Source organism: Diabrotica virgifera, chromosome 5 (assembly GCF_917563875.1).
Source record: "Diabrotica virgifera virgifera chromosome 5, PGI_DIABVI_V3a".
NCBI classification, from domain to species: domain Eukaryota; kingdom Metazoa; phylum Arthropoda; class Insecta; order Coleoptera; family Chrysomelidae; genus Diabrotica; species Diabrotica virgifera.
In genome coordinates, this window is record NC_065447.1 from 8701236 (window position 1) to 8728826 (window position 27591).

At 22.1% G+C, this 27591-nt stretch overlaps 1 long non-coding RNA gene across 1 annotated transcript; it reads left to right on the forward strand.

Annotated features, from left to right (window-relative positions):
- The first annotated feature begins 592 nt into the window (after positions 1-592).
- On the forward strand, positions 593-20591 carry LOC126884925 (uncharacterized). The gene is made up of 5 exons (XR_007698192.1): positions 593-777; positions 5319-5482; positions 5811-5974; positions 11891-12054; positions 20438-20591. It is a non-coding gene; the product is annotated as an uncharacterized LOC126884925 (long non-coding RNA).
- Positions 20592-27591: the final 7000 nt, after the last annotated feature.

Here is a 27591-nt window from a genome sequence, read left to right on the forward strand (position 1 = left end):
TTTTTATTACTTTTTTTTATTTTTTTATTACTTTTTTTTTTATTACTTTTTTTTATTACTTTCTTTTTATTACTTTTTTTTATTACTTTTTTTTGTTACTTTTTTTTATTACTTTTTTTTATTACCTTTTTTTATTACTTTTTTTTATTACTTTTTTTTATTACTTTTTTTTTATTACTTTTTTTTTATTACTTTTTTTTATTACTTTTTTTTATTACTTTTTTTTATTATTTTTTTGTTGTTAAATCACTCTAAATTTGATCCGAAAATTTTGAAATTTGGCAGGTAGATTACTTGCTAATACTTTATCAATATATTTCCTAAAATGCAACTATATCTCAACAAACACTGCACAGAATAAATTAAATAATGTAAAAAATAGTACAAAAAATGGGTTTTTTGTTGTTAAATCACTCTAAATTTGATCCGAAAATTTTGAAATTTGGCAGGTAGATTCCTTGCTAATACTTTATCAATATATTTCCTAAAATGTAACTATATCTCAATAAACACTGCACAGAATAAATTAAATAATGTAAAAAATAGTACAAAAAATGGGTTTTTTGTTGTTAAATCACTCTAAATTTGATCCGAAAATTTTGAAATTTGGCAGGTAGATTCCTTGCTAATACTTTATCAATATATTTCCTAAAATGTAACTATATCTCAATAAACACTGCACAGAATAAATTAAATAATGTAAAAAATAGTACAAACAATGGGTTTTTTGTTGTTAAATCACTCTAAATTTGATCCGAAAATTTTGAAATTTGGCAGGTAGATTCCTTGCTAATACTTTATCAATATATTTCCTAAAATGTAACTATATCTCAATAAACACTGCACAAAATAAATTAAAAAATGTAAAAAATAGTACAAAAAATGGGTTTTTTGTTGTTAAATCACTCTAAATTTGATCCGAAAATTTTGAAATTTGGCTGGTAGATTCCTTGCTAATACTGTATCAATATATTTCCTAAAATGTAACTATATCTCAATAAACACTGCACAGAATAAATTAAATAATGTAAAAAATAGTACAAAAAATGGGTTTTTTGTTGTTAAATCAATCTAAATTTGATCCGAAAATGTTGAAATTTGGCAGGTAGATTCCTTGCTAATACTTTATCAATATATTTCCTAAAATGTAACTATATCTCAATAAACACTGCACAGAATAAATTAAATAATGTAAAAAATAGTACAAAAAATGGGTTTTTTGTTGTTAAATCACTCTAAATTTGATCCGAAAATTTTGAAATTTGGCTGGTAGATTCCTTGCTAATACTTTATCAATATATTACCTAAAATTTAACTATATCTCAATAAATACTGCACATAATAAATTAAATAATGTAAAAAATAGTACAAAAAATGGGTTTTTTGTTGTTAAATCACTCTAAATTTGATCCGAAAATTTTGAAATTTGGCAGGTAGATTCCTTGCTAACACTTTATCAATATATTTCCTAAAATGTAACTATATCTCAATAAACACTGCACAGAATAAATTAAATAATGTAAAAAATAGTACAAAAAATGGGTTTTTTGTTGTTAAATCACTCTAAATTTGATCCGAAAATTTTGAAATTTGGCTGGTAGATTCCTTGCTAATACTTTATCAATATATTACCTAAAATTTAACTATATCTCAATAAATACTGCACATAATAAATTAAATAATGTAAAAAATAGTACAAAAAATGGGTTTTTTGTTGTTAAATCAATCTAAATTTGATCCGAAAATTTTGAAATTTGGCAGGTAGATTCCTTGCTAATACTTTATCAATATATTTCCTAAAATGTAACTATATCTCAATAAACACTGCACAGAATAAATTAAATAATGTAAAAAATAGTACAAGAAATGGGTTTTTTGTTGTTAAATCACTCTAAATTTGATCCGAAAAGTTTGAAATTTGGCAGGTAGATTCCTTGCTAATACTTTATCAATATATTTCCTAAAGTGTAACTATATATCAATAAACACTGCACAGAATAAATTAAATAATGTAAAAAATAGTACAAAAAATGGGTTTTTTGTTGTTAAATCACTCTAAATTTGATCCGAAAATTTTGAAATTTGGCTGGTAGATTCCTTGCTAATACTTTATCAATATATTACCTAAAATTTAACTATATCTCAATAAATACTGCACATAATAAATTAAATAATGTAAAAAATAGTACAAAAAATGGGTTTTTTGTTGTTAAATCACTCTAAATTTGATCCGAAAATTTTGAAATTTGGCAGGTAGATTCCTTGCTAACACTTTATCAATATATTTCCTAAAATGTAACTATATCTCAATAAACACTGCACAGAATAAATTAAATAATGTAAAAAATAGTACACAAAAAGGGGTTTTTTGTTGTTAAATCACTCTAAATTTGATCCGAAAATTTTGAAATTTGGCAGGTAGATTCCTTGATAATACTTGCTTTTTTTATTACTTTTTTTCTATTACTTTTTTTTATTCCTTTTTTTTTATTACTTTTCTTTTATTACTTTTTTTTTATTAATTTTCTTTTATTACTTTTTTTTATTACTCTTTTTTTATTACTTTTTTTTATTACTTTTTTTTATTACTTTTTTTTTATTACTTTTTTTTATTACTTTTTTTTATTACTTTTTTTTTATTACTTTTTTTTTATTACTTTTTTTATTACTTTTTTTTATTACTTTTTTTTATTACTTTTTTTTTATTACTTTTTTTTATTACTTTTTTTTTATTATTTTTTTTTATTACTTTTTTTTTATTACTTTTTTTTTATTACTTTTTTTTATTACTTTTTTTTTATTACTTTTTTTTTATTACTTTTTTTTTATTACTTTTTTTTATTACTTTTTTTTATTACTTTTTTTTATTACTTTTTTTTTAGTACTTTTTTTTATTACTTTTTTTTTATTACTTTTTTTTTATTACTTTTTTTTATTACTTTTTTTTTATCACTTTTTTTTTATTACTTTTTTTTATCACTTTTTTTTAGTACTTTTTTTTTTATTACTTTTTTTTTATTACTTTTTTTTTTATTACTTTTTTTTTATTACTTTTTTTTATTACTTTTTTTTTTATTACTTTTTTTTATTACTTTTTTTTATTACTTTTTTTTATTACTTTTTTTTATTACTTTTTTTTTGTTACTTTTTTTTTATCACTTTTTTTTAGTACTTTTTTTTTATTACTTTTTTTTTATTACTTTTTTTTTATTACTTTTTTTTATTACTTTTTTTTTTTATTACTTTTTTTTATTACTTTTTTTTATTACTTTTTTTTATTACTTTTTTTTTGTTACTTTTTTTTTATTACTTTTTTTATTACTTTTTTTTATTACTTTTTTTTTTATTACTTTTTTTTTATTACTTTTTTTTATTACTTTTTTTATTACTTTTTTTTATTATTTTTTTGTTGTTAAATCACTCTAAATTTGATCCGAAAATTTTGAAATTTGGCAGGTAGATTACTTGCTAATACATTATCAATATATTTAATAAAATGTAACTATATCTCAACAAACACTGCACAGAATAAATTAAATAATGTAAAAAATAGTACAAAAAATGGGTTTTTTGTTGTTAAATCACTCTAAATTTGATCCGAAAATTTTGAAATTTGGCAGGTAGATTCCTTGCTAATACTTTATCAATATATTTCCTAAAATGTAACTATATCTCAATAAACACTGCACAGAATAAATTAAATAATGTAAAAAATAGTACAAAAAATGGGTTTTTTGTTGTTAAATCACTCTAAATTTGATCCGAAAAGTTTGAAATTTGGCAGGTAGATTCCTTGCTAATACTTTATCAATATATTTCCTAAAGTGTAACTATATCTCAATAAACACTGCACAGAATAAATTAAATAATGTAAAAAATAGTACAAAAAATGGGTTTTTTGTTGTTAAATCACTCTAAATTTGATCCGAAAATTTTGAAATTTGGCTGGTAGATTCCTTGCTAATACTTTATTAATATATTACCTAAAATTTAACTAAATCTCAATAAATACTGCACATAATAAATTAAATAATGTAAAAAATAGTACAAAAAATGGGTTTTTTGTTGTTAAATCACTCTAAATTTGATCCGAAAATTTTGAAATTTGGCAGGTAGATTCCTTGCTAACACTTTATCAATATATTTCCTAAAATGTAACAATATCTCAATAAACACTGCACAGAATAAATTAAATAATGTAAAAAATAGTACAAAAAATGGGTTTTTTGTTGTTAAATCACTCTAAATTTGATCCGAAAATTTTGAAATTTGGCAGGTAGATTCCTTGATAATACTTGCTTTTTTTTATTACTTTTTTTCTATTACTTTTTTTTTATTCCTTTTTTTTTATTACTTTTCTTTTATTACTTTTTTTTTATTAATTTTTTTTTATTACTTTTTTTTATTACTCTTTTTTTATTACTTTTTTTTATTACTTTTTTTTATTACTTTTTTTTTATTACTTTTTTTTATTACTTTTTTTTATTACTTTTTTTTTATTACTTTTTTTTATTACTTTTTTTATTACTTTTTTTTATTACTTTTTTTTTATTACTTTTTTTTTATTACTTTTTTTTATTACTTTTTTTTTATTATTTTTTTTATTACTTTTTTTTTATTACTTTTTTTTATTACTTTTTTTTTATTCCTTTTTTTTTATTACTTTTTTTATTACTTTTTTTTATTACTCTTTTTTTATTACTTTTTTTTATTATTTTTTTTTTATTACTTTTTTTTATTTTTTTATTACTTTTTTTTATTACTTTCTTTTTATTACTTTTTTTTATTACTTTTTTTTTGTTACTTTTTTTTATTACTTTTTTTTATTACCTTTTTTTATTACTTTTTTTTATTACTTTTTTTTATTACTTTTTTTTTATTACTTTTTTTTTATTACTTTTTTTTATTACTTTTTTTTATTACTTTTTTTTATTATTTTTTTGTTGTTAAATCACTCTAAATTTGATCCGAAAATTTTGAAATTTGGCAGGTAGATTACTTGCTAATACTTTATCAATATATTTCCTAAAATGCAACTATATCTCAACAAACACTGCACAGAATAAATTAAATAATGTAAAAAATAGTACAAAAAATGGGTTTTTTGTTGTTAAATCACTCTAAATTTGATCCGAAAATTTTGAAATTTGGCAGGTAGATTCCTTGCTAATACTTTATCAATATATTTCCTAAAATGTAACTATATCTCAATAAACACTGCACAGAATAAATTAAATAATGTAAAAAATAGTACAAAAAATGGGTTTTTTGTTGTTAAATCACTCTAAATTTGATCCGAAAATTTTGAAATTTGGCAGGTAGATTCCTTGCTAATACTTTATCAATATATTTCCTAAAATGTAACTATATCTCAATAAACACTGCACAGAATAAATTAAATAATGTAAAAAATAGTACAAACAATGGGTTTTTTGTTGTTAAATCACTCTAAATTTGATCCGAAAATTTTGAAATTTGGCAGGTAGATTCCTTGCTAATACTTTATCAACATATTTCCTAAAATGTAACTATATCTCAATAAACACTGCACAAAATAAATTAAAAAATGTAAAAAATAGTACAAAAAATGGGTTTTTTGTTGTTAAATCACTCTAAATTTGATCCGAAAATTTTGAAATTTGGCTGGTAGATTCCTTGCTAATACTGTATCAATATATTTCCTAAAATGTAACTATATCTCAATAAACACTGCACAGAATAAATTAAATAATGTAAAAAATAGTACAAAAAATGGGTTTTTTGTTGTTAAATCAATCTAAATTTGATCCGAAAATTTTGAAATTTGGCAGGTAGATTCCTTGCTAATACTTTATCAATATATTTCCTAAAATGTAACTATATCTCAATAAACACTGCACAGAATAAATTAAATAATGTAAAAAATAGTACAAAAAATGGGTTTTTTGTTGTTAAATCACTCTAAATTTGATCCGAAAAGTTTGAAATTTGGCAGGTAGATTCCTTGCTAATACTTTATCAATATATTTCCTAAAGTGTAACTATATATCAATAAACACTGCACAGAATAAATTAAATAATGTAAAAAATAGTACAAAAAATGGGTTTTTTGTTGTTAAATCACTCTAAATTTGATCCGAAAATTTTGAAATTTGGCTGGTAGATTCCTTGCTAATACTTTGTCAATATATTACCTAAAATTTAACTATATCTCAATAAATACTGCACATAATAAATTAAATAATGTAAAAAATAGTACAAAAAATGGGTTTTTTGTTGTTAAATCACTCTAAATTTGATCCGAAAATTTTGAAATTTGGCAGGTAGATTCCTTGCTAACACTTTATCAATATATTTCCTAAAATGTAACTATATCTCAATAAACACTGCACAGAATAAATTAAATAATGTAAAAAATAGTACAAAAAATGGGTTTTTTGTTGTTAAATCACTCTAAATTTGATCCGAAAATTTTGAAATTTGGCAGGTAGATTCCTTGATAATACTTGCTTTTTTTTATTACTTTTTTTCTATTACTTTTTTTTATTCCTTTTTTTTATTACTTTTCTTTTATTACTTTTTTTTATTAATTTTTTTTTATTACTTTTTTTTATTACTCTTTTTTTATTACTTTTTTTTATTACTTTTTTTTATTACTTTTTTTTTATTACTTTTTTTTATTACTTTATTTTATTACTTTTTTTTTATTACTTTTTTTTTATTACTTTCTTTATTACTTTTTTTTATTACTTTTTTTTATTACTTTTTTTTTATTACTTTTTTTTATTACTTTTTTTTTATTATTTTTTTTTATTACTTTTTTTTTATTACTTTTTTTTATTACTTTTTTTTTATTACTTTTTTTTTATTACTTTTTTTTTATTACTTTTTTTTTATTACTTTTTTTTATTACTTTTTTTTTATTATTTTTTTTTTATTACTTTTTTTTATTACTTTTTTTTATTACTTTTTTTTAGTACTTTTTTTTTTATTACTTTTTTTTTATTACTTTTTTTTTATTACTTTTTTTTATTACTTTTTTTTTATCACTTTTTTTTATTACTTTTTTTTTATCACTTTTTTTAGTACTTTTTTTTTTATTACTTTTTTTTTATTACTTTTTTTTTTTTACTTTTTTTTTATTACTTTTTTTTATTACTTTTTTTTTATTACTTTTTTTTATTACTTTTTTTTATTACTTTTTTTTATTACTTTTTTTTATTACTTTTTTTTTGTTACTTTTTTTTTATTACTTTTTTTATTACCTTTTTTTATTACTTTTTTTTTATTACTTTTTTTTATTACTTTTTTTTTATTACTTTTTTTATTACTTTTTTTTATTACTTTTTTTTTATTACTTTTTTTTATTACTTTTTTTTATTACTTTTTTTTATTACTTTTTTTTATTATTTTTTTGTTGTTAAATCACTCTAAATTTGATCCGAAAATTTTGAAATTTGGCAGGTAGATTACTTGCTAATACTTTATCAATATATTTAATAAAATGTAACTATATCTCAACAAACACTGCACAGAATAAATTAAATAATGTAAAAAATAGTACAAACCATGGGTTTTTTGTTGTTAAATCACTCTAAATTTGATCCGAAAATTTTGAAATTTGTCAGGTAGATTGCTTGCTAATACTTTATCAATATATTTCCTAAAATGTAACTATATCTCAATAAACACTGCACAAAATAAATTAAAAAATGTAAAAAATAGTACAAAAAATGGGTTTTTTGTTGTTAAATCACTCTAAATTTGATCCGAAAATTTTGAAATTTGGCTGGTAGATTCCTTGCTAATACTGTATCAATATATTTCCTAAAATGTAACTATATCTCAATAAACACTGCACAGAATAAATTAAATAATGTAAAAAATAGTACAAAAAATGGGTTTTTTGTTGTTAAATCAATCTAAATTTGATCCGAAAATTTTGAAATTTGGCAGGTAGTTTCGTTGCTAATACTTTATCAATATATTTCCTAAAATGTAACTATATCTCAATAAACACTGCACAGAATAAATTAAATAATGTAAAAAATAGTACAAAAAATGGGTTTTTTGTTGTTAAATCACTCTAAATTTGATCCGAAAATTTTGAAATTTGGCAGGTAGATTCCTTGATAATACTTGCTTTTTTTTATTACTTTTTTTTTATTACTTTTTTTTTATTCCTTTTTTTTATTACTTTTCTTTTATTACTTTTTTTTTATTAATTTTTTTTTATTACTTTTTTTTATTACTCTTTTTTTATTACTTTTTTTTATTACTTTTTTTTATTACTTTTTTTTTATTACTTTTTTTTATTACTTTTTTTTATTACTTTTTTTTATTACTTTTTTTTTATTACTTTTTTTATTACTTTTTTTTATTACTTTTTTTTGTTACTTTTTTTTATTACTTTTTTTTATTACTTTTTTTTTATTATTTTTTTTTATTACTTTTTTTTTATTACTTTTTTTTTATTACTTTTTTTTATTACTTTTTTTTATTACTTTTTTTTTATTACTTTTTTTTTATTACTTTTTTTTATTACTTTTTTTTTATTATTTTTTTTTATTACTTTTTTTTATTACTTTTTTTTTAGTACTTTTTTTTTTATTACTTTTTTTTTATTACTTTTTTTTTATTACTTTTTTTTATTACTTTTTTATTATCACTTTTTTTTTATTACTTTTTTTTTATCACTTTTTTTTAGTACTTTTTTTTTATTACTTTTTTTTATTACTTTTTTTTTATCACTTTTTTTTTATTACTTTTTTTTATCACTTTTTTTAGTACTTTTTTTTTATTACTTTTTTTTTATTACTTTTTTTTTTATTACTTTTTTTTTATTACTTTTTTTTATTACTTTTTTTTTATTACTTTTTTTTATTACTTTTTTTTATTACTTTTTTTTATTACTTTTTTTTATTACTTTTTTTTTGTTACTTTTTTTTATTACTTTTTTTATTACCTTTTTTTATTACTTTTTTTTTATTACTTTTTTTTTATTACTTTTTTTTATTACTTTTTTTTTATTACTTTTTTTATTACTTGTTTTTATTACTTTTTTTTTATTACTTTTTTTTTATTACTTTTTTTTATTACTTTTTTTATTACTTTTTTTTATTATTTTTTTGTTGTTAAATCACTCTAAATTTGATCCGAAAATTTTGAAATTTGGCAGGTAGATTACTTGCTAATACTTTATCAATATATTTAATAAAATGTAACTATATCTCAACAAACACTGCACAGAATACATTAAATAATGTAAAAAATAGTGCAAAAAATGGGTTTTTTGTTGTTAAATCACTCTAAATTTGATCCGAAAATTTTGAAATTTGGCAGGTAGATTCCTTGCTAATACTTTATCAATATATTTCCTAAAATGTAACTATATCTCAATAAACACTGCACAGAATAAATGAAATAATGTAAAAAATAGTACAAAAAATGGGTTTTTTGTTGTTAAATCACTCTAAATTTGATCCGAAAATTTTGAAATTTGGTAGGTAGATTCCTTGCTAATACTTTATCAATATATTTCCTAAAATGTAACTATATCTCAATAAACACTGCACAGAATAAATTAAATAATGTAAAAAATAGTACAAACCATGGGTTTTTTGTTGTTAAATCACTCTAAATTTGATCCGAAAATTTTGAAATTTGTCAGGTAGATTCCTTGCTAATACTTTATCAATATATTTCCTAAAATGTAACTATATCTCAATAAACACTGCACAAAATAAATTAAAAAATGTAAAAAATAGTACAAAAAATGGGTTTTTTGTTGTTAAATCACTCTAAATTTGATCCGAAAATTTTGAAATTTGGCTGGTAGATTCCTTGCTAATACTGTATCAATATATTTCCTAAAATGTAACTATATCTCAATAAACACTGCACAGAATAAATTAAATAATGTAAAAAATAGTACAAAAAATGGGTTTTTTGTTGTTAAATCAATCTAAATTTGATCCGAAAATTTTGAAATTTGGCAGGTAGATTCCTTGCTAATACTTTATCAATATATTTCCTAAAATGTAACTATATCTCAATAAACACTGCACAGAATAAATTAAATAATGTAAAAAATAGTACAAAAAATGGGTTTTTTGTTGTTAAATCACTCTAAATTTGATCCGAAAAGTTTGAAATTTGGCAGGTAGATTCCTTGCTAATACTTTATCAATATATTTCCTAAAGTGTAACTATATCTCAATAAACACTGCACAGAATAAATTAAATAATGTAAAAAATAGTACAAAAAATGGGTTTTTTGTTGTTAAATCACTCTAAATTTGATCCGAAAATTTTGAAATTTGGCTGGTAGATTCCTTGCTAATACTTTATCAATATATTACCTAAAATTTAACTATATCTCAATAAATACTGCACATAATAAATTAAATAATGTAAAAAATAGTACAAAAAATGGGTTTTTTGTTGTTAAATCACTCTAAATTTGATCCGAAAATTTTGAAATTTGGCAGGTAGATTCCTTGCTAACACTTTATCAATATATTTCCTAAAATGTAACTATATCTCAATAAACACTGCACAGAATAAATTAAATAATGTAAAAAATAGTACAAAAAATGGGTTTTTTGTTGTTAAATCACTCTAAATTTGATCCGAAAATTTTGAAATTTGGCAGGTAGATTCCTTGATAATACTTGCTTTTTTTTATTACTTTTTTTCTATTACTTTTTTTTTATTCCTTTTTTTTTATTACTTTTCTTTTATTACTTTTTTTTTATTAATTTTTTTTTATTACTTTTTTTTATTACTCTTTTTTTATTACTTTTTTGTATTACTTTTTTTTATTATTTTTTTTATTACTTTTTTTTTGTTACTTTTTTTTTATTACTTTTTTTATTACCTTTTTTTATTACTTTTTCTTTTTTACTTTTTTTTTATTACTTTTTTTTTATTACTTTTTTTTTTAGTTTTTTTATTACTTTTTTTTATTACTTTTTTTTTATTACTTTTTTTTTATTACTTTTTTTTATTACTTTTTTTATTACTTTTTTTTATTATTTTTTTGTTGTTAAATCACTCTAAATTTGATCCGAAAATTTTGAAATTTGGCAGGTAGATTACTTGCTTATACTTTATCAATATATTTAATAAAATGTAACTATATCTCAACAAACACTGCACAGAATAAATTAAATAATGTAAAAAATAGTACAAAAAATGGGTTTTTTGTTGTTAAATCACTCTAAATTTGATCCGAAAATTTTGAAATTTGGCAGGTAGATTCCTTGCTAATACTTTATCAATATATTTCCTAAAATGTAACTATATCTCAATAAACACTGCACAGAATAAATTAAATAATGTAAAAAATAGTACAAAAAATGGGTTTTTTGTTGTTAAATCACTCTAAATTTGATCCGAAAATTTTGAAATTTGGCAGGTAGATTCCTTGCTAATACTTTATCAATATATTTCCTAAAATGTAACTATATCTCAATAAACACTGCACAGAATAAATTAAATAATGTAAAAAATAGTACAAACCACGGGTTTTTTGTTGTTAAATCACTCTAAATTTGATCCGAAAATTTTGAAATTTGGCAGGTAGATTCCTTGCTAATACTTTATCAATATATTTCCTAAAATGTAACTATATCTCAATAAACACTGCACAAAATAAATTAAAAAATGTAAAAAATAGTACAAAAAATGGGTTTTTTGTTGTTAAATCACTCTAAATTTGATCCGAAAATTTTGAAATTTGGCTGGTAGATTCCTTGCTAATACTGTATCAATATATTTCCTAAAATGTAACTATATCTCAATAAACACTGCACAGAATAAATTAAATAATGTAAAAAATAGTACAAAAAATGGGTTTTTTGTTGTTAAATCAATCTAAATTTGATCCGAAAATTTTGAAATTTGGCAGGTAGATTCCTTGCTAATACTTTATCAATATATTTCCTAAAGTGTAACTATATCTCAATAAACACTGAACAGAATAAATTAAATAATGTAAAAAATAGTACAAAAAATGGGTTTTTTGTTGTTAAATCACTCTAAATTTGATCCGAAAAGTTTGAAATTTGGCAGGTAGATTCCTTGCTAATACTTTATCAATATATTTCCTAAAGTGTAACTATATCTCAATAAACACTGAACAGAATAAATTAAATAATGTAAAAAATAGTACAAAAAATGGGTTTTTTGTTGTTAAATCACTCTAAATTTGATCCGAAAATTTTGAAATTTGGCTGGTAGATTCCTTGCTAATACTTTATCAATATATTACCTAAAATTTAACTATATCTCAATAAATACTGCACATAATAAATTAAATAATGTAAAAAATAGTACAAAAAATGGGTTTTTTGTTGTTAAATCACTCTAAATTTGATCCGAAAATTTTGAAATTTGGCAGGTAGATTCCTTGCTAACACTTTATCAATATATTTCCTAAAATGTAACTATATCTCAATAAACACTGCACAGAATAAATTAAATAATGTAAAAAATAGTACAAAAAATGGGTTTTTTGTTGTTAAATCACTCTAAATTTGATCCGAAAATTTTGAAATTTGGCAGGTAGATTCCTTGCTAATACTTTATCAATATATTTCCTAAAATGTAACTATATCTCAATAAACACTGCACAAAATAAATTAAAAAATGTAAAAAATAGTACAAAAAATGGGTTTTTTGTTGTTAAATCACTCTAAATTTGATCTGAAAATTTTGAAATTTGGCTGGTAGATTCCTTGCTAATACTGTATCAATATATTTCCTAAAATGTAACTATATCTCAATAAACACTGCACAGAATAAATTAAATAATGTAAAAAATAGTACAAAAAATGGGTTTTTTGTTGTTAAATCAATCTAAATTTGATCCGAAAATTTTGAAATTTGGCAGGTAGATTCCTTGCTAATACTTTATCAATATATTTCCTAAAATGTAACTATATCTCAATAAACACTGCACAGAATAAATTAAATAATGTAAAAAATAGTACAAAAAATGGGTTTTTTGTTGTTAAATCACTCTAAATTTGATCCGAAAAGTTTGAAATTTGGCAGGTAGATTCCTTGCTAATACTTTATCAATATATTTCCTAAAGTGTAACTATATCTCAATAAACACTGCACAGAATAAATTAAATAATGTAAAAAATAGTACAAAAAATGGGTTTTTTGTTGTTAAATCACTCTAAATTTGATCCGAAAATTTTGAAATTTGGCTGGTAGATTCCTTGCTAATACTTTATCAATATATTACCTAAAATTTAACTATATCTCAATAAATACTGCACATAATAAATTAAATCATGTAGAAAATAGTACAAAAAATTGGTTTTTTGTTGTTAAATCTCTCTAAATTTGATCCGAAAATTTTGAAATTTGGCAGGTAGATTCCTTGCTAACACTTTATCAATATATTTCCTAAAATGTAACTATATCTCAATAAACACTGCACAGAATAAATTAAATAATGTAAAAAATAGTACAAAAAATGGGTTTCTTGTTGTTAAATCACTCTAAATTTGATCCGAAAATTTTGAAATTTGGCAGGTAGATTCCTTGATAATACTTGCTTTTTTTATTACTTTTTTTCTATTACTTTTTTTTTATTCCTTTTTTTTTATTACTTTTCTTTAATTACTTTTTTTTTATTAATTTTTTTTTATTACTTTTTTTTATTACTCTTTTTTTATTACTTTTTTTTATTACTTTTTTTTATTACTTTTTTTTTATTACTTTTTTTTATTACTTTTTTTATTACTTTTTTTTATTACTTTTTTTTATTACTTTTTTTTATTATTTTTTTGTTGTTAAATCACTCTAAATTTGATCCGAAAATTTTGAAATTTGGCAGGTAGATTACTTGCTAATACTTTATCAATATATTTAATAAAATGTAACTATATCTCAACAAACACTGCACAGAATAAATTAAATAATGTAAAAAATAGTACAAACCATGGGTTTTTTGTTGTTAAATCACTCTAAATTTGATCCGAAAATTTTGAAATTTGTCAGGTAGATTCCTTGCTAATACTTTATCAATATATTTCCTAAAATGTAACTATATCTCAATAAACACTGCACAAAATAAATTAAAAAATGTAAAAAATAGTACAAAAAATGGGTTTTTTGTTGTTAAATCACTCTAAATTTGATCCGAAAATTTTGAAATTTGGCTGGTAGATTCCTTGCTAATACTGTATCAATATATTTCCTAAAATGTAACTATATCTCAATAAACACTGCACAGAATAAATTAAATAATGTAAAAAATAGTACAAAAAATGGGTTTTTTGTTGTTAAATCAATCTAAATTTGATCCGAAAATTTTGAAATTTGGCAGGTAGATTCCTTGCTAATACTTTATCAATATATTTCCTAAAATGTAACTATATCTCAATAAACACTGCACAGAATAAATTAAATAATGTAAAAAATAGTACAAAAAATGGGTTTTTTGTTGTTAAATCACTCTAAATTTGATCCGAAAATTTTGAAATTTGGCAGGTAGATTCCTTGATAATACTTGCTTTTTTTTATTAATTTTTTTCTATTACTTTTTTTTTATTCCTTTTTTTTATTACTTTTCTTTTATTACTTTTTTTTTATTAATTTTTTTTTATTACTTTTTTTTATTACTCTTTTTTTATTACTTTTTTTATTACTTTTTTTTATTACTTTTTTTTTATTACTTTTTTTTATTACTTTTTTTTATTACTTTTTTTTTATTACTTTTTTTTTTATTACTTTTTTTATTACTTTTTTTTATTACTTTTTTTTGTTACTTTTTTTTTATTACTTTTTTTTATTACTTTTTTTTTATTATTTTTTTTTATTACTTTTTTTTTATTACTTTTTTTTTATTACTTTTTTTTATTACTTTTTTTTTATTACTTTTTTTTATTACTTTTTTTTTATTACTTTTTTTTTATTACTTTTTTTTATTACTTTTTTTTTATTATTTTTTTTTATTACTTTTTTTTATTACTTTTTTTTATTACTTTTTTTTTAGTACTTTTTTTTTATTACTTTTTTTTTATTACTTTTTTTTTATTACTTTTTTTTATTACTTTTTTTTTATCACTTTTTTTTTATGACTTTTTTTTTATCACTTTTTTTTAGTACTTTTTTTTTATTACTTTTTTTTATTACTTTTTTTTTTATTACTTTTTTTTTATTACTTTTTTAATTACTTTTTTTTTTATTACTTTTTTTTATTACTTTTTTTTATTACTTTTTTTTATTACTTTTTTTTATTACTTTTTTTTTGTTACTTTTTTTTTATTACTTTTTTTATTACCTTTTTTTATTACTTTTTTTTTATTACTTTTTTTTTATTACTTTTTTTATTACTTTTTTTTATTACTTTTTTTTTTATTACTTTTTTTTTATTACTTTTTTTTATTACTTTTTTTTATTACTTTTTTTTATTATTTTTTTGTTGTTAAATCACTCTAAATTTGATCCGAAAATTTTGAAATTTGGCAGGTAGATTACTTGCTAATACTTTATCAATATATTTAATAAAATGTAACTATATCTCAACAAACACTGCACAGAATAAATTAAATAATGTAAAAAATAGTACAAAAAATGGGTTTTTTGTTGTTAAATCACTCTAAATTTGATCCGAAAATTTTGAACTTTGGCAGGTAGATTCCTTGCTAATACTTTATCAATATATTTCCTAAAATGTAACTATATCTCAATAAACACTGCACAGAATAAATTAAATAATGTAAAAAATAGTACAAAAAATGGGTTTTTTGTTGTTAAGTCACTCTAAATTTGATCCGAAAATTTTGAAATTTGGCAGGTAGATTCCTTGCTAATACTTTATCAATATATTTCCTAAAATGTAACTATATCTCAATAAACACTGCACAGAATAAATTAAATAATGTAAAAAATAGTACAAAAAATGGGTTTTTTGTTGTTAAATCACTCTAAATTTGATCCGAAAAGTTTGAAATTTGGCAGGTAGATTCCTTGCTAATACTTTATCAATATATTTCCTAAAGTGTAACTATATCTCAATAAACACTGCACAGAATAAATTAAATAATGTAAAATATAGTACAAAAAATGGGTTTTTTGTTGTTAAATCACTCTAAATTTGATCCGAAAATTTTGAAATTTGGCTGGTAGATTCCTTGCTAATACTTTATCAATATATTACCTAAAATTTAACTATATTTCAATAAATACTGCACATAATAAATTAAATAATGTAAAAAATAGTACAAAAAATGGGTTTTTTGTTGTTAAATCACTCTAAATTTGATCCGAAAATTTTGAAATTTGGCAGGTAGATTCCTTGCTAACACTTTATCAATATATTTCCTAAAATGTAACTATATCTCAATAAACACTGCACAGAATAAATTAAATAATGTAAAAAATAGTACAAAAAATGGGTTTTTTGTTGTTAAATCACTCTAAATTTGATCCGAAAATTTTGAAATTTGGCAGGTAGATTCCTTGATAATACTTGCTTTTTTTTATTACTTTTTTTCTATTACTTTTTTTTTATTCCTTTTTTTTTATTACTTTTCTTTTATTACTTTTTTTTTATTAATTTTTTTTTATTACTTTTTTTTATTACTCTTTTTTTATTACTTTTTTTTTACTTTTTTTTATTACTTTTTTTTTATTACTTTTTTTTATTACTTTTTTTTATTACTTTTTTTTTATTACTTTTTTTTTATTACTTTTTTTATTACTTTTTTTTATTACTTTTTTTTATTACTTTTTTTTTATTACTTTTTTTTATTACTTTTTTTTATTATTTTTTTTTATTACTTTTTTTTTATTACTTTTTTTTTATTACTTTTTTTTATTACTTTTTTTTTATTACTTTTTTTTTATTACTTTTTTTTTATTACTTTTTTTTTGGTACTTTTTTTTTTATTACTTTTTTTTTATTACTTTTTTTTTATTACTTTTTTTTATTACTTTTTTTTTATCACTTTTTTTTATTACTTTTTTTTATCACTTTTTTTTAGTACTTTTTTTTATTACTTTTTTTTTATTACTTTTTTTTTTATTACTTTTTTTTTATTACTTTTTTTTATTACTTTTTTTTTATTACTTTTTTTTATTACTTTTTTTTATTACTTTTTTTTATTACTTTTTTTTATTACTTTTTTTTTGTTACTTTTTTTATTACTTTTTTTATTACCTTTTTTTATTACTTTTTTTTTATTACTTTTTTTTTATTACTTTTTTTTTATTACTTTTTTTTTATTACTTTTTTTATTACTTGTTTTTATTACTTTTTTTTTATTACTTTTTTTTTATTACTTTTTTTTATTACTTTTTTTATTACTTTTTTTTATTATTTTTTTGTTGTTAAATCACTCTAAATTTGATCCGAAAATTTTGAAATTTGGCAGGTAGATTACTTGCTAATACTTTATCAATATATTTAATAAAATGTAACTATATCTCAACAAACACTGCACAGAATAAATTAAATAATGTAAAAAATAGTACAAAAAATGGGTTTTTTGTTGTTAAATCACTCTAAATTTGATCCGAAAATTTTGAAATTTGGCAGGTAGATTCCTTGCTAATACTTTATCAATATATTTCCTAAAATGTAACTATATCTCAATAAACACTGCACAGAATAAATTAAATAATGTAAAAAATAGTACAAAAAATGGGTTTTTTGTTGTTAAATCACTCTAAATTTGATCCGAAAATTTTGAAATTTGGCAGGTAGATTCCTTGCTAATACTTTATCAATATATTTCCTAAAATGTAACTATATCTCAATAAACACTGCACAGAATAAATTAAATAATGTAAAAAATAGTACAAACCATGGGTTTTTTGTTGTTAAATCACTCTAAATTTGATCCGAAAATTTTGAAATTTGTCAGGTAGATTCCTTGCTAATACTTTATCAATATATTTCCTAAAATGTAACTATATCTCAATAAACACTGCACAAAATAAATTAAAAAATGTAAAAAATAGTACAAAAAATGGGTTTTTTGTTGTTAAATCACTCTAAATTTGATCCGAAAATTTTGAAATTTGGCTGGTAGATTCCTTGCTAATACTGTATCAATATATTTCCTAAAATGTAACTATATCTCAATAAACACTGCACAGAATAAATTAAATAATGTAAAAAATAGTACAAAAAATGGGTTTTTTGTTGTTAAATCAATCTAAATTTGATCCGAAAATTTTGAAATTTGGCAGGTAGATTCCTTGCTAATACTTTATCAATATATTTCCTAAAATGTAACTATATCTCAATAAACACTGCACAGAATAAATTAAATAATGTAAAAAATAGTACAAAAAATGGGTTTTTTGTTGTTAAATCACTCTAAATTTGATCCGAAAAGTTTGAAATTTGGCAGGTAGATTCCTTGCTAATACTTTATCAATATATTTCCTAAAGTGTAACTATATCTCAATAAACACTGCACAGAATAAATTAAATAATGTAAAAAATAGTACAAAAAATGGGTTTTTTGTTGTTAAATCACTCTAAATTTGATCCGAAAATTTTGAAATTTGGCTGGTAGATTCCTTGCTAATACTTTATCAATATATTACCTAAAATTTAACTATATCTCAATAAATACTGCACATAATACATTAAATAATGTAAAAAATAGTACAAAAAATGGGTTTTTTGTTGTTAAATCACTCTAAATTTGATCCGAAAATTTTGAAATTTGGCAGGTAGATTCCTTGCTAACACTTTATCAATATATTTCCTAAAATGTAACTATATCTCAATAAACACTGCACAGAATAAATTAAATAATGTAAAAAATAGTACAAAAAATGGGTTTTTTGTTGTTAAATCACTCTAAATTTGATCCGAAAATTTTGAAATTTGGCAGGTAGATTCCTTGATAATACTTGCTTTTTTTTATTACTTTTTTTCTATTACTTTTTTTTTATTCCTTTTTTTTTATTACTTTTCTTTTATTACTTTTTTTTTATTAATTTTTTTTTATTACTTTTTTTTATTACTCTTTTTTTATTACTTTTTTGTATTACTTTTTTTTATTATTTTTTTTATTACTTTTTTTTTGTTACTTTTTTTTTATTACTTTTTTTATTACCTTTTTTTATTACTTTTTCTTTTTTACTTTTTTTTATTACTTTTTTTTTATTACTTTTTTTTTACTTTTTTTATTACTTTTTTTTATTACTTTTTTTTTATTACTTTTTTTTTATTACTTTTTTTTATTACTTTTTTTATTACTTTTTTTTATTATTTTTTTGTTGTTAAATCACTCTAAATTTGATCCGAAAATTTTGAAATTTGGCAGGTAGATTACTTGCTAATACTTTATCAATATATTTAATAAAATGTAACTATATCTCAACAAACACTGCACAGAATAAATTAAATAATGTAAAAAATAGTACAAAAAATGGGTTTTTTGTTGTTAAATCACTCTAAATTTGATCCGAAAATTTTGAAATTTGGCAGGTAGATTCCTTGCTAATACTTTATCAATATATTTCCTAAAATGTAACTATATCTCAATAAACACTGCACAGAATAAATTAAATAATGTAAAAAATAGTACAAAAAATGGGTTTTTTGTTGTTAAATCACTCTAAATTTGATCCGAAAATTTTGAAATTTGGCAGGTAGATTCCTTGCTAATACTTTATCAATATATTTCCTAAAATGTAACTATATCTCAATAAACACTGCACAGAATAAATTAAATAATGTAAAAAATAGTACACACCACGGGTTTTTTGTTGTTAAATCACTCTAAATTTGATCCGAAAATTTTGAAATTTGGCAGGTAGATTCCTTGCTAATACTTTATCAATATATTTCCTAAAATGTAACTATATCTCAATAAACACTGCCCAGAATAAATTAAATAATGTAACAAATAGTACAAACAATGGGTTTTTTGTTGTTAAATCACTCTAAATTTGATCCGAAAATTTTGAAATTTGGCAGGTAGATTCCTTGCTAATACTTTATCAATATATTTCCTAAAATGTAACTATATCTCAATAAACACTGCACAAAATAAATTAAAAAATGTAAAAAATAGTACAAAAAATGGGTTTTTTGTTGTTAAATCACTCTAAATTTGATCTGAAAATTTTGAAATTTGGCTGGTAGATTCCTTGCTAATACTGTATCAATATATTTCCTAAAATGTAACTATATCTCAATAAACACTGCACAGAATAAATTAAATAATGTAAAAAATTGTACAAAAAATGGGTTTTTTGTTGTTAAATCAATCTAAATTTGATCCGAAAATTTTGAAATTTGGCAGGTAGATTCCTTGCTAATACTTTATCAATCTATTTCCTAAAATGTAACTATATCTCAATAAACACTGCACAGAATAAATTAAATAATGTCAAAAATAGTACAAAAAATGGGTTTTTTGTTGTTAAATCACTCTAAATTTGATCCGAAAAGTTTGAAATTTGGCAGGTAGATTCCTTGCTAATACTTTATCAATATATTTCCTAAAGTGTAACTATATCTCAATAAACACTGCACAGAATAAATTAAATAATGTAAAAAATAGTACAAAAAATGGGTTTTTTGTTGTTAAATCACTCTAAATTTGATCCGAAAATTTTGAAATTTGGCTGGTAGATTCCTTGCTAATACTTTATCAATATATTACCTAAAATTTAACTATATCTCAATAAATACTGCACATAATAAATTAAATCATGTAAAAAATAGTACAAAAAATGGGTTTTTTGTAGTTAAATCTCTCTAAATTTGATCCGAAAATTTTGAAATTTGGCAGGTAGATTCCTTGCTAACACTTTATCAATATATTTCCTAAAATGTAACTATATCTCAATAAACACTGCACAGAATAAATTAAATAATGTAAAAAATAGTACAAAAAATGGGTTTCTTGTTGTTAAATCACTCTAAATTTGATCCGAAAATTTTGAAATTTGGCAGGTAGATTCCTTGATAATACTTGCTTTTTTTTATTACTTTTTTTCTATTACTTTTTTTTTATTCCTTTTTTTTTTATTACTTTTCTTTAATTACTTTTTTTTTATTAATTTTTTTTTATTACTTTTTTTTATTACTCTTTTTTTATTACTTTTTTTATTACTTTTTTTTATTACTTTTTTTTTATTACTTTTTTTTATAACTTTTTTTTATTACTTTTTTTTATTACTTTTTTTTATTACTTTTTTTTTATTACTTTTTTTATTACTTTTTTTTATTACTTTTTTTTTATTACTTTTTTTTTATTACTTTTTTTTATTACTTTTTTTTTATTATTTTTTTTTAATACTTTTTTTTTATTACTTTTTTTTTATTACTTTTTTTTATTACTTTTTTTTTATTACTTTTTTTTTATTACTTTTTTTTTATTACTTTTTTTTTATTACTTTTTTTTATTACTTTTTTTTATTATTTTTTTTTTATTACTTTTTTTTATTACTTTTTTTTATTACTTTTTTTTTAGTACTTTTTTTTTTATTACTTTTTTTTTATTACTTTTTTTTATTACTTTTTTTTATTATTTTTTTTACTACTTTTTTTTATTACTTTTTTTTTATTACTTTTTTTTTATTACTTTTTTTTATTACTTTTTTTTTTATTACTTTTTTTTTATTACTTTTTTTTACTACTTTTTTTTATTACTTTTTTTTATTACTTTTTTTTATTACTTTTTTTTTATTAGTTTTTTTTTATTACTTTTTTTATTACTTTTTTTTATTACTTTTTTTTTATTACTTTTTTTTATTACTTTTTTTTATTACTTTTTTTTATTACTTTTTTTTTATTACTTTTTTTATTACTTTTTTTTTATTACTTTTTTTTTATTAGTTTTTTTTTATTACTTTTTTTTATTACTTTTTTTTATTACTTTTTTTTATTACTTTTTTTTGTTACTTTTTTTTTATTACTTTTTTTTATTAACTTTTTTTATTACATTTTATGTCAAAAGTTTTCAAAAAAGAAATTGTTTTCTTCGGTTTTTCGGCGTTAGTAGATATAGCTGGTCCAGCTAGTCCCAAAAAGTGCTACAGTTTAACTCTTGAAGTTAAGTTGGAGATATTATGATTTTTTTAATTTTTAGAAATTGATACATTTATCTCTTTAACGGAAGCTCTTTTCTTACGAACGGTAATTCGCAGAGAAATTCTGCGGACAGCAGAAGAACGAGAGGAAAATTTTATGTAAGAAAAGTGCTATATATTAACTCTGGCACTGGAATTGACACCAATATGTTAAATTAGCTAATTTTGAAAAAATCCAAGGGTACCACCCCCCTTTGGTGATTTTATGTCAAAAGTTTTCAAAAAAGAAATTGTTTTCTTCGGTTTTTCGGCGTTAGTAGATACACCTGGTCCAACTAGTCCCAAAAAGTGCTACAGTTTAACTCTTGAAGTTAAGTTGGAGATATTATGATTTTTTTAATTTTTAGAAATTGATACATTTATCTCTTTAACAGAAGCTTTTTTCTTACGAACCGTAACTCGCAGAGAAATTCTGCGGAGAGCAGAAGAACGAGAGGAAAATTTTATGTAAGAAAAGTGCTACACATTAACTCTGGCACTCGAATTGACACCAATATGTCCAATTAGCTAATTTTGAAAAAATCCAACCCTTTGTTGATTTTATGTCAAAAGTTTTCAAAAAAGAAATTGTTTTTTTCGGTTTTTCGGCGTTAGTAGACACACCTGGTCAAACTAGTCCCAAAAAGTGCTACAGTTTAACTCTTGAAGTTAAGTTGGAGATATTATGATTTTTTTAATTTTTAGAAATTGATACATTTATCTCTTTAACGGAAGCTTTTTTCTTACGAACCGTAACTCGCAGAAAAATTCTGCGGACAGCAGAAGAACGAGAGGAAAATTTTATGTAAGAAAAGTGCTACATATTAACTCTGGCACTGGAATTGACACCAATATGTCCAATTAGCTAATTTTGAAAAAATCCAAGGGTACCCCCTTTGTTGATTTTATGTCAAAAGTTTTCAAAAAAGAAATTGTTTTCTTCGGTTTTTCGGCGATAGTAGATACCCCTGGTCCAGCTAGTCCCAAAAAGTGCTACAGTTTAACTCTTGAAGTTAAGTTGGAGATATTATGATTTTTTTAATTTTTAGAAATTGATACATTTATCTCTTTAACGGAAGCTTTTTTCTTACGAACCGTAACTCGTAGAGAAATTCTGCGAACAGCAGACGAACGAGAGGAAAATTTTATGTAAGAAAAGTGCTACATATTAACTCTGGCACTGGAATTGACACCAATATGTTAAATTAGCTAATTTTGAAAAAATCCAAGGGTACCCCCTTTGTTGATTTTATGTCAAAAGTTTTCAAAAAAGAATTTGTTTTCTTCGGTTTTTCGGCGTTAGTAGATACACCTGGTCCAGCTAGTCCCAAAAAGTGCTACAGTTTAACTCTTGAAGTTAAGTTGGAGATATTATGATTTTTTTAATTTTTAGAAATTGATACATTTATCTCTTTAACGGAAGCTTTTTTCTTACGAACCGTAACTCGTAGAGAAATTCTGCGAACAGCAGACGAACGAGAGGAAAATTTTATGTAAGAAAAGTGCTACATATTAACTCTGGCACTGGAATTGACACCAATATGTTAAATTAGCTAATTTTGAAAAAATCCAAGGGTACCCCCTTTGTTGATTTTATGTCAAAAGTTTTCAAAAAAGAAATTGTTTTCTTCGGTTTTTCGGCGATAGTAGATACTCCTGGTCCAGCTAGTCCCAAAAAGTGCTACAGTTTAACTCTTGAAGTTAAGTTGGAGATATTATGATTTTTTTAATTCTTAGAAATTGATACATTTATCTCTTTAACGGAAGCTTTTTTCTTACGAACCGTAACTCGCAGAGAAATTCTGCGGAGAGCAGAAGAACGAGAGGAAAATTGTATGTAAGAAAAGTGCTAGACATTAACTCTGGCACTCGAATTGACACCAATATGTCCAATTAGCTAATTTTGAAAAAATCCAAGGGTACCCCCTTTGTTGATTTTATGTCAAAAGTTTTCAAAAAAGAAATTGTTTTCTTCGGTTTTTCGGCGTTAGTAGACACACCTGGTCAAACTAGTCCCAAAAAGTGCTACAGTTTAACTCTTGATGTTAAGTTGGAGATATTATGATTTTTTTAATTTTTAGAAATTGATACATTTATCTCTTTAACGGAAGCTTTTTTCTTACGAACCGTAACTCGCAGAAAAATTCTGCGGACAGCAGAAGAACGAGAGGAAAATTTTATGTAAGAAAAGTGCTACATATTAACTCTGGCACTGGAATTGACACCAATATGTCCAATTAGCTAATTTTGAAAAAATCCAAGAGTACCCCCTTTGTTGATTTTATGTCAAAAGTTTTCAAAAAAGAAATTGTTTTCTTCGGTTTTTCGGCGTTAGTAGATACACCTGGTCCAGCTAGTCCCAAAAAGTGCTACAGTTTAACTCTTGAGGTTAAGTTGGAGATATTATGATTTTTTTAATTTTTAGAAATTGATACATTTATCTGTTTAACGGAAGCTTTTTTCTTACGAACCGTAACTCGCAGAAAAATTCTGCGGAGAGCAGAAGAACGAGAGGAAAATTGTATGTAAGAAAAGTGCTACACATTAACTCTGGCACTCGAATTGACACCAATATGTCCAATTAGCTAATTTTGAAAAAATCCAAGGGTACCCCCTTTGTTGATTTTATGTCAAAAGTTTTAAAAAAAGAAATTGTTTTCTTCGGTTTTTCGGCGTTAGTAGATACCCCTGGTCCAGCTAGTCCCAAAAAGTGCTACAGTTTAACTCTTGAAGTTAAGTTGGAGATATTATGATTTTTTTAATTTTTAGAAATTGATACATTTATCTCTTTAACGGAAGCTTTTTTCTTACGAACCGTAACTCGCAGAGAAATTCTGCGAACAGCAGACGAACAAGAGGAAAATTTTATGTAAGAAAAGTGCTACATATTAGCTCTGGCACTGGAATTGACACCAATATGTTAAATTAGCTAATTTTGAAAAAATCCAAGGGTACCCCCTTTGTTGATTTTATGTCAAAAGTTTTCAAAAAAGAAATTGTTTTCTTCGGTTTTTCGGCGTTAGTAGATACACCTGGTCCAGCTAGTCCCAAAAAGTGCTACAGTTTAACTCTTGAAGTTAAGTTGGAGATATTATGATTTTTTTAATTCTTAGAAATTGATACATTTATCTCTTTAACGGAAGCTTTTTTCTTACGAACCGTAACTCGCAGAGAAATTCTGCGGAGAGCAGAAGAACGAGAGGAAAATTGTATGTAAGAAAAGTGCTACACATTAACTCTGGCACTCGAATTGACACCAATATGTCCAATTAGCTAATTTTGAAAAAATCCAACCCTTTGTTGATTTTATGTCAAAAGTTTTCAAAAAAGAAATTGTTTTCTTCGGTTTTTCGGCGTTAGTAGATACACCTGGTCCAGCTAGTCCCAAAAAGTGCTACAGTTTAACTCTTGAAGTTAAGTTGGAGATATTATGATTTTTTTAATTCTTAGAAATTGATACATTTATCTCTTTAACGGAAGCTTTTTTCTTACGAACCGTAACTCACAGAGAAATTCTGCGGACAGCAGAAGAACGGGAGGAAAATTTTATGTAAGAAAAGTGCTACACATTAACTCTGGCACTCGAATTGACACCAATATGTCCAATTAGCTAATTTTGAAAAAATCCAAGGGTACCCCCCTTGTTGATTTTATGTCAAAAGTTTTCAAAAAAGAAATTGTTTTCTTCGGTTTTTCGGCGTTAGTAGATACACCTGGTCCAGCTAGTCCCAAAAAGTGCTACAGTTTAACTCTTGAAGTTAAGTTGGAGATATTATGATTTTTTTAATTTTTAGAAATTGATACATTTATCTCTTTAACGGAAGCTTTTTTCTTACGAACCGTAACTCGCAGAGAAATTCTGCGGAGAGCAGAAGAACGAGAGGAAAATTGTATGTAAGAAAAGTGCTACACATTAACTCTGGCACTCGAATTGACACCAATATGTCCAATTAGATAATTTTGAAAAAATCCAAGGGTACCCCCTTTGTTGATTTTATGTCAAAAGTTTTCAAAAAAGAAATTGTTTTCTTCGGTTTTTCGGCGTTAGTAGATACACCTGGTCCAGCTAGTCCCAAAAAGTGCTACAGTTTAACTCTTGAAGTTAAGTTGGATACATTATGATTTTTTTAATTTTTAGAAATTGATACATTTATTTATCTCTTTAACGCAAGCTTTTTTCTTACGAACCGTAACTCGCAGAGAAATTCTGCGGAGAGCAGAAGAACGAGAGGAAAATTGTATGTAAGAAAAGTGCTACACATTAACTCTGGCACTCGAATTGACACCAATATGTCCAATTAGCTAATTTTGAAAAAATCCAAGGGTACCCCCTTTGTTGATTTTATGTCAAAAGGTTTCAAAAAAGAAATTGTTTTCTTCGGTTTTTCGGCGATAGTAGATACCCCTGGTCCAGCTAGTCCCAAAAAGTGCTACAGTTTAACTCTTGAAGTTAAGTTGGAGATATTATGATTTTTTTAATTTTTAGAAATTGATACATTTCTCTCTTTAACGGAAGCTTTTTTCTTACGAACCGTAACTCGCAGAGAAATTCTGCGAACAGCAGACGAACGAGAGGAAAATTTTATGTAAGAAAAGTGCTACATATTAACTCTGGCACTGGAATTGACACCAATATGTTAAATTAGCTAATTTTGAAAAAATCCAAGGGTACCCCCTTTGTTGATTTTATGTCAAAAGTTTTCAAAAAAGAATTTGTTTTCTTCGGTTTTTCGGCGTTAGTAGATAAACCTGGTCCAGCTAGTCCCAAAAAGTGCTACAGTTTAACTCTTGAAGTTAAGTTGGAGATATTATGATTTTTTTAATTTTTAGAAATTGATACATTTATCTCTTTAACGGAAGCTTTTTCTTACGAACCGTAACTCGCAGAGAAATTCTGCGGAGAGCAGAAGAACGAGAGGAAAATTGTATGTAAGAAAAGTGCTACACATTAACTCTGGCACTCGAATTGACACCAATATGTCCAATTAGCTAATTTTGAAAAAATCCAACCCTTTGTTGATTTTATGTCAAAAGTTTTCAAAAAAGAAATTGTTTTCTTCGGTTTTTCGGCGTTAGTAGATACACCTGGTCAAGCTAGTCCCAAAAAGTGCTACAGTTTAACTCTTGAAGTTAAGTTGGAGATATTATGATTTTTTTAATTGTTGGAAATTGATACATTTATCTCTTTAACGGAAGTTTTTTTCTTACGAACCGTAACTCGTAGAGAAATTCTGCGGAAAGCAGAAGAACGAGAAGAAAATTTTATGTAAGAAAAGTGCTACACATTGACTCTGGCACTCGAATTGACACCAATATCTCCAATTAACGAATTTTGAAAAAAATCCAAGGGTACCCCCTTTGTTGATTTTTTGACAAAAGTTTTCATAGAAGAAATTGTTTTCTTCGGTTTTCCGGCGTTAGTAGATACACCTGGTCCAGCTAGTCCCAAAAAGTGCAACAGTTTAACTCTTGAAGTTAAGTTGGAGATATTATGTTTTTTTTAATTTTTAGAAACTGATACATTTATCTCTTTAACGGAAGGTT